This window comes from Chiloscyllium plagiosum, chromosome 25 (assembly GCF_004010195.1).
Source record: "Chiloscyllium plagiosum isolate BGI_BamShark_2017 chromosome 25, ASM401019v2, whole genome shotgun sequence".
Taxonomy (NCBI): Eukaryota; Metazoa; Chordata; class Chondrichthyes; order Orectolobiformes; family Hemiscylliidae; genus Chiloscyllium; species Chiloscyllium plagiosum.
This window is the reverse complement of record NC_057734.1, coordinates 15,144,436-15,152,927: the sequence shown is the minus strand read 5'-3', so window position 1 is coordinate 15,152,927 and position 8,492 is coordinate 15,144,436.

Below are 8,492 nucleotides of genomic sequence, written 5' to 3'. Positions count from 1 at the left end.
TGGGATTTTTGTACTTAGTGGCAAAACTATGAAATAGATACAGAAGAACCTACCTCAGGGAGGTGAATGCAGAGTGGTATTATCACTCAACTATTAATCCAGAGAGGTAAAAACAATGACTGCAGATGCTGGAAACCAGATTCTGGGTTAGTGGTGCTGGAAGAGCACAGCAGTTCAGGCAGCATCCAAGGAGCAGCGAAATTGACGTTTTGGGCAAAAGCCCTTCACACTTCAGGCTCTCTGCCTTTATTCCTGGAGAGATAAGCTAGAGGAGGGGGGTGGTGGGAAGGAAGTAGCATAGAATATAATAGGTGAGTGGGGGAGGGGATGAAAGTGATAGGTCAGGGTGGAGTGGATAAGTGGAAAAGGAGATAGGCAGGTAGGACAAGTCATGGGGACAGTACTGAGCTGGAAGTTTGGAACTAGGGTGAGGTAGGGGAAGGGGAAATGAGGAAACTGTTGAAGTCCACATTGATGCCCTGGGGTTGAAGTGTTCCAACGCGGAAGATGAAGTGTTCTTCCTCCAGGCGTCTGGTAGTGAGGGAGCGATGGTGAAGGAGGCCCAGGACCTCCATGTCCTCGGCAGAATGGGAGGGGGAGTTGAAATGTTGGGCCACGGGGCGGTGTGGTTGATTGGTGCGGGTGTTCCGGAGATGTTCCTAAAGCGCTCTGCTAGGAGGCGCCCAGTCTCCCCAATGTAGAGGAGACCGCATCGGGAGCAACGGATACAATAACAGATATTAGTGGATGTGCAGGTAAAACTTTGGATGTGGAAGGCTCCTTTAGGGCCTTGGATAGAGGTGAGGGAGGTGGTGTGGGCGCAAGTTTTACAGGTTGGGTCTGAGGGCGGAGGTGTGGGATGTGGATGAGATGCGTTGGAGGGCATCTTTAACCATGTGGGAAGGGAAATTGCGGTCTCTAAAGAAGGAGGCCATCTGGTGTTTTCTGTGTGGAACTGGTCCTCCTGGGAGCAGATCCGGCGGAGGCGGAGGAATTGGGAATACGGGACGGCATTTTTGCAAGAGTTAGGGTGGGAAGAGGTGTAATCCAGGTAGCTGTGGGAGTCGGTGGGTTTGTAGATGATGTCAGTGTCAAGTCGGTCGTCACTGATGGAGATGGAGAGGTCCAGGAGGGGGAGGGAGGTGTCAGAGATGGTCCAGGTAAATTTAAGGTCAGGGTGGAAGAATGTGTTGAAGTTGATGAATTGCTCAACCTCCTCGCGGGAGCACGAGGTGGTGCCAATGCAGTCATCAATGTAGCGGAGGAAGGGATGGGGAGTGGTGCCGGTGTAATTACGGAAGATCAACTGCTCTATGTAGCCAACAAAGAGACAGGCATAGCTGGGGCCCATACGTGTGCCCATGGCTACCCCTTTGGTCTGGCAGAAGTGGGAGGATTCAAAGGCGAAATTGTTAAGCGTGAGGACCAGTTCGGCCAAACGAATGTGTCGGTGGAAGGGTACTGTTGGGGACATCGGGAGAGGAAAAAACTGAGGGCTTGGAGGCCCTGGTTATGGCGGATGGAGGGGTAGAGGGATTGTATATCCATGGTGAAGATGAGGCGTTGGGGGCCGTGGAAACGGAAGTCTTGGAGGAGGTGGAGGGTGTGGGTGGTGTCTCGAACGTATGTGGGGAGTTCCTGGACTGGGGGATAGGACAGTGTCAAGGTAGGTAGAGATGAGTTCAGTGGGGCAGGAGCATGCTGAGACAATGGGTCGGCCAGGGTGGCCAGGCTTGTGGATCTTGGGAAGGAGGTAGAACCGGGCAGTGCAGAGCTCCCGGACTATGAGGTTGGAAGCTGTGGTTGGGAGATCGCCTAAGGTGATGAGGTTCTGTAATGTCTGGGAGATGATGGTTTGGTGATGGGTAGGGTCATGGGCGAGGGGGCAGTAGGAAGAGGTGTCCTCGAGTTGGTGTTTGACTTCAGTGATGTAGAGGTCAGTGTGCCAGATTACCACTGTGCCCCCTTTATCCGCTGGCTTGATGGTGACGTTGAGATCGGAGCAGAGGGATTGGAGGGCTGCGCGTTGAGGGTGAGAGGTTGGAATGGGGGAGGGAGGTAGACAGGTTGAGGCGGTTAATGTCCCGGCGGCAGTTGGAAATGAAGAGGTCGAGGGCAGGTAATAGGCCAGCGCGGGGTGGAGCTGGGAGTGGGGGCAGAACCTGTAACTGGAGTGGGTGTGATGGTGGGGGGAATGGGAGTGGAGTCATGAGCAGGGGTAGTGTTCCCCTCGGGGTTCTGGGGGGGTGGGGATAGTGACAGTGGGGTCTGTGGGGGGCGTGTCAGCAGAATGCAGGTGAGTGACGCTGGTGGGGGCGGAAGTGGAAGAGACCACGGCAGTGGGGGGCCGTAGTCACTGAGCGTGTGGCATCAGCGATGATGAGGGGCGGAAGTGATGTCATGTGTGATGCATGAGGAATTGAGGGGGCAGAAGTGGTTGTGGGAGTGGCCGTGATGGGGGCGGAAGTGGCATCATCAATCAGCATGGGGGTGGCAGCTGCATCAGCCACATGGCTAATGGCGTCTGAGTAGTTTCCAAGGCCAGGGGAATCTTCTGGAATGTTTGAGGAGCACTGGTTATTGAGGTGGGTAGATAAAAGTTTGTTGTACTTACAGTTTTGAGACCCACGTAATGTTCTGGGGACCTGGGTTCAAATCTCACCATGAATTCAATAAGAAGTCTAAGATTAAGTTTCTAATGATGTCTAATCATTGTAAATTGTCAGGAAAAACCCATCTCGTTCACTATGTCCTTTAGGAAAGAAAAACTGCCATCCTTACCTGGTCTGGCCTACATGTGATTCCAGATCACATGGCAATGTGAAAGAGTGTGGTGCTGGAAAAGCACAGCCAGTCAGGCAGCATCTGAGGAGCAGGAAAATCGACATTTCGAGCATAAACTTTTCATTCCTGATGCACAAAATTTCAACTCTCCTGCTCCTTGGATGCTGCCTGACTGGATATGCTTTTCCAGCACAATGCTCTTTGACTCTGGTCTCCAGCATCTGCAGTGCTCACTTTCTCCCACATAACAATGTGGTTGACCTTTTCAATTAGGGATGGGTAGTAAAGTCTGGCCTGGCCAGTGATGTCCACATTCTGTGAATTTTTTGAGGTAATGAGCAAATTAGACAAAGGGAAGCCAGTGGGCATGATGTATTTGGATTTCCAGAAGGCCTTTGAAAAGGTCAGGAGGCTGCTAAAATAGATAAGAGACCATGGCCTTGGGGGCAGGGTACTGGCCTGGATAGAGGATTATTTGACTAATAGAGGGCAGAGAGTAGGGATAAAGAGGTCTTTTTCAGAATGGCAACTGGTTACCGCAGGGGTCCGTATGGGGGCCATAAATATTCACGTTAATCATCAATACAGATGACGGAAGTGAAGGCATTGTTGCTAAGTTTGCAGATGACACAAAGATAGGTGGAGGGACAGGTAGTGTTGAGGAAGCAAGGAGTTTGCAGGAGGAATTGAGCAGGCTAGGAGAGTGGACATAGGAATGGCAGATGGAATACAATGTGAGGAAGTGTGGGGTTATGCACTTTGGTAGGAAGAATAGAGGCATTGACTATTTTCTCAAAGGGAAAGACTTTGGAAATATAGAACACAAAGGGTCTTGGGAGTCCTAGTTCAGGATTTTCTTAAGGTTAACATGCAGGCTGAGTTAGCAGGGAGGAAGACAAATGCAATGTTAAGTCATTTCAAGAGGGCTAGAATGCAAGAGCAGGGATGTACTGCTGAGGTCGTGTAAGGAATATTTGGAATACTGTGAGGGGTTTTGAGTCCGATATCTAAGGAAGGAAGTGTTGGTGCTGGAGGGGGTCCAGAGGAAATTTACAGGAATGATCCTGGGAACGAAGGCTTGTCATGTGGGGAGCTTTTGAGAACTCTGGGTCAGTAGTTAATGGAGTTTAGAAAGATGGAGGGGTGTTGGAGCTGTCCGTACTTTTAAGGGGCACAAAAAGGCTGGAATTTAAAGAAAAGCCAGCTTAAACTCTCTGTTTTTAAGAGACACAAAACTGTGGGAATTTAAAAAAAGCCTACTTCAGCAATTAAGTGTAAAACAATAGTGCCTTTGAGATTATTTCAAGGCAAAAAAAGAGCATTATCTGAACAGCAAGATTCCAAAGAATGCAAAAGACAATGTGATAAGGAGATTCAAGGATGAATAGTTCAAAGATTTGTAACAAGCATAGAAGAAATAATGGAATTGTAACTCATAAAAAAGCTTTGGAAGATCACTAAACTACAGGTAATTAATTCCAGTCTCATTGAGGAAAGGATATGTTTAGCCTTAAACGGTAGCTAAAGTTAACTCATAGAAATCAGTTGTTTCTTCAAAATTATTTACAATCTTGCTAGGTTTAAATCAATGATTCTTTAAATAATCACGGAGATAATTTCAATGTAATTATGAAACTTTATAATGAAAGCACTAAGGGAAAACATTAAAGAGATGCTTGGCATATCTTGTCTCATTAGCTAAAGAGTTCTAACAGTAGGAGTAATTACAAAATTTTAATATTACAAATTTTATAACAGAATCAACTATCTTTTATGTAAAAAGAAGTAATGAAATTTCATAGAGATAGCAAGTACAATGAACAATAGATTTCAAGTAGTCCTCAGGGACACAACCAAAACAGAACAGTCAGTAACTTTGGAATGCAACAGCAAAAGATTCCAAGGCCTAGAGTTTACTAAAATTGTTAAAAGATTATGGGAACCTAGGGTTGTCTGTAGGAATGTGCTTCATTGATCAAGTATTTTACAGGATTGGTCCCATAGAGGGGAAGGGGGGGGCATAGTAACCACATTGTGTATGATCATTATAACATAAAATGTATAAAAATACAGTCTTTTATTGTAAAAATCAGAGTATGTCATTGATTTCTCTTCCAATCTGAGCTGAAGATTAAGTGAACAATTGTCAGGGTCAGGGAAAATCCTTTGGCCTCTCCTTACATTAACTGGTTTTTGCCTGAATAAAAGTCTGCCACATGCCTGCATCCTGTCTGCCTCCTGAGTCTTTGTCCTTGGTCGAAGGGGTGGCTGGGAGGGGGTGTCACACTCCAAAAGGGGCCATTCTGATTTGAAATTTACAGAATATCAAGAGGCCTGGACAACTGGACTTGTAGATGATGTTTCCACCAGTAGGTGAGACTAAGACCTGAGGGCATTGTCTCAGAGTGAAAGAACAGTTCTTTAGAACTGAGATGAAGAGGAATTTTGTCAGCCAGAGGCAGGTGAATCTGTGGAACTCACCGCCAAGGAAGGCTGTGGACGCCAAGTCATTCAGTGTATTTAAGACAGAGATAGATAGGTTCTCAATTATAAGGGGATTAAGGGCTCCAGGGAGAAGGCAGGAAAATGGGGTTGATAAATGTATCAGTCATGATTGAATGGCAGAGCAGATTTGATGGGTTGAACAACCTATTTCTGCTCCTAAATATTTTATGGACCAATTTTTTAAACTAGTCCCTTTTCATCAGACCATAAGGACTGTACAAGGGATTGCTGCACTTCTTAACAGGTTACAGGATCCTCATTGTTAATATGTGGAGATGCTGGTGTTGAACTGGGGTGGACAAAGTTAAAAATCACACAACACTAGGTTATATCCTCGTTGTTCTTGCTTTCTGCTTCCCTGAAGCAATGCTGCTTGTGACTGAGGAGATCAATGCTTTATGTTTTATGTTACTGCACTGGCAGGATAAATCCCATCCTATCTTTACCTGATATCTGCCAGGTGCATCTTTCAGCAAAGTCATTGGATAAAGAGCAGGAACCTATTTTTGATTTTGGTCCTCCCTTTTATGGTGAGCCTAGCTTAATCAGCTAAGGATTGAATATGGGACCTTTGGTATGTGTTGCTCTAAAGACACCGGGTCACACAGAGTTGGCTATGTATTATGAAGATGTTTCATATTTTATGGATTTGAATTTGCAGGATTATGGATATAACTGGAATGGTTTCTTTTGAAAGATTAAAAAAATACTTTTTGGAATTTTTCTCAACATACATTTCTTAGAAACCACATGATTCCAGATAAATGTCCATTTTATTTGCTTGAGCTCACTTCAGGGACAACACTTCACTTGACTGTTTGAACAACTGCCTTTTGTGGCTTCTGTTTGAGCAGTGTTTTTCAGACTTTGGGTTGGTTTAGAATCTTTAGTTGATAGCCAGCCTGTGGAGGGAAAGAAAAACTTTCCAGCCGTTTCTCCTGTCTATTAAGAACCTTTGTTGTAAAGCCAGTATGAAACCTGATTCTCTCCTTGGAGAGCATAGAGTCATGGGGTCATAGAGCTGTACAGCATGGGAACCCTTTAGTCCAACTCGTCCATGCCGACCAGATATCCTAAATAAATCTAGTCCCATTTGCCAGCATTTGACTCATATCCCTCTAAATCCTTCCTGTTTATATAACCATCCAAATGCCTTTTAAATGTTGCAGCTCATCCTATACACGTACCACCCTCTGTGTGAAAAAGTTACCCCTGAGCTCCCATTTCAATAGTTTCCCCTTCACCCTAAACCCATGCCCTCTAGTTTTGGACTCCCCCACCTGAGAGGAAACACCTTGTCTATTTATCCTATCCATGCCCCTCATGATTTTATAAATCTCAATAAGGTCACCCCTCAGCCTCTGACACAGCCGATTCAGCCTCTCCCTATTGCTTAAACCATCCAGTTCTGGCACCATCCTTGTAAATCTTTTCTGAACCCTTTCAAGTTTCACAACATCCTTCCGATAGGAGACCAGAATTACACACAATGTTCCAAAAGTGGCCTAACCAATAGCCGCAACATGGCCTCCCAACTCCTATACTCAATGCACTGACCAATAAAGGCAAGCATACCAAATGCTTTCTTCACTATCCTGTCTACCTGCAACTCCACCTTAAGTGAACTATGAACCTGCACTCCAAGATCTCTTTGTTTAGTAACTCACAGCTCCAGGACCTTACCATTACGTGTACAAGTCCTAGAGGAGAAAGTGAGGACTGCAGATGCTTGAGTTCAGAGCTGAAAATGTGTTGCTGGAAAAGCGCAGCAGGTCAGGCAGCATCCAAGGAGCAGGAGAATCGACGTTTCGGGCATGATTCCTGAAGAAGGGCTCATGCCCGAAACATCGATTCTCCTGCTCCTTGGATGCTGCCTGACCTGCTGTGCTTTTCCAGCAATACATTTTCAGCATGTACAAGTCCTACCCTGTTTTGCCTTTCCAAAATGCAGCACCTCATAGTTATCTAAATTAAACTCTATCTGCCACTTCTCGGCTATTGGCCCATCTGATCATGATCCCGTGTATTCTGAGGTAACCCTCTTCGCTGTCCACTACATCTCCGATTTTAGTGTCATCTTCAAGTTTACTATTCCTCCTATGGTCCACATCCAAATCATTTATATAAACAATGAAAGACAGTGGACCCAGCATCGATCCTTGTGGTACACCACTGGTCATAGGCCTCCAGTCTGAAAACCAACCCTCCACCACCACCATCTTCTACCTGAGTCAGTTCTGTATCCAAATGGCTAGTTCTCCATGTATTCCATTTGATCTCACCTGGCTAACACGTCTACCATGAGAAACCTTGTTCAATGCCTTACTGAGTCCATATACATCACATCCACTGCTCTGACCTCATCAGTTCCCTTTGTTACTTCTTCAAAAAACTCCATCAAGTTAGTGAGACATGATTTCCCACACACTAAGCCATGTGGACTATCTCTAATCAGTCCTTGCCTTTCCAAATACATATAAATCCTGTCCCTGAGGATTCCCTTCAACAACTTGCCCTCCACCGATGTCAGGCTCACTGGTCTATAGTCCAATGGCTTTTCCTTACCACCTTTCTCAAATAGTGGCACCATGTTAACCAATCTCCAGTCTCCCAGCACCTCGCCTGTAACTATTGATAATCCAAATATCTCAGCATGGGGCCCAGCAATCACTTCCCTGACTTCCCACGGAGTTCTAGGATACAGCTGATTAGGTCCCTCTGGAAGAATCTGGAGTTTTGTGCTTCCTGAACATGCTGAATTTGCGAAGACCCTGGTATCAACCTATATTGGTAAATTCTACATTTGCCAGAATGCCAAACCAACAGCCATCTGAACAATCCACACAACTGTTGTTGTCAAGAGTTGGCCAAAAGTTATTTTCTCTTAAAGCGAATGTCTGTAGAGATGTATGTATATCACCCCCCCCCCCCCCCCCCCCCCGCTGACTTTTTTGGTGTTAATAGATGCATGTGCTTGAGGTTATTTTGAAGGGTAAATATTTATGTTTTCATATTGCATGTATTAACCAACTCTGCATCTTTATGATAAAAAATGAAAGAACTGTGGATGGTAAAAATCAGAAGAAAACAGAAGGTCTGACAGCATCTGTGGAGAAAAATCAGAGTTAATGTTTAGCTGAATCTGCAGCTCTGAGGAAGAGCCACTCGACCCTAAATGTTAACTCTGTTTTCTCTCCATTGAT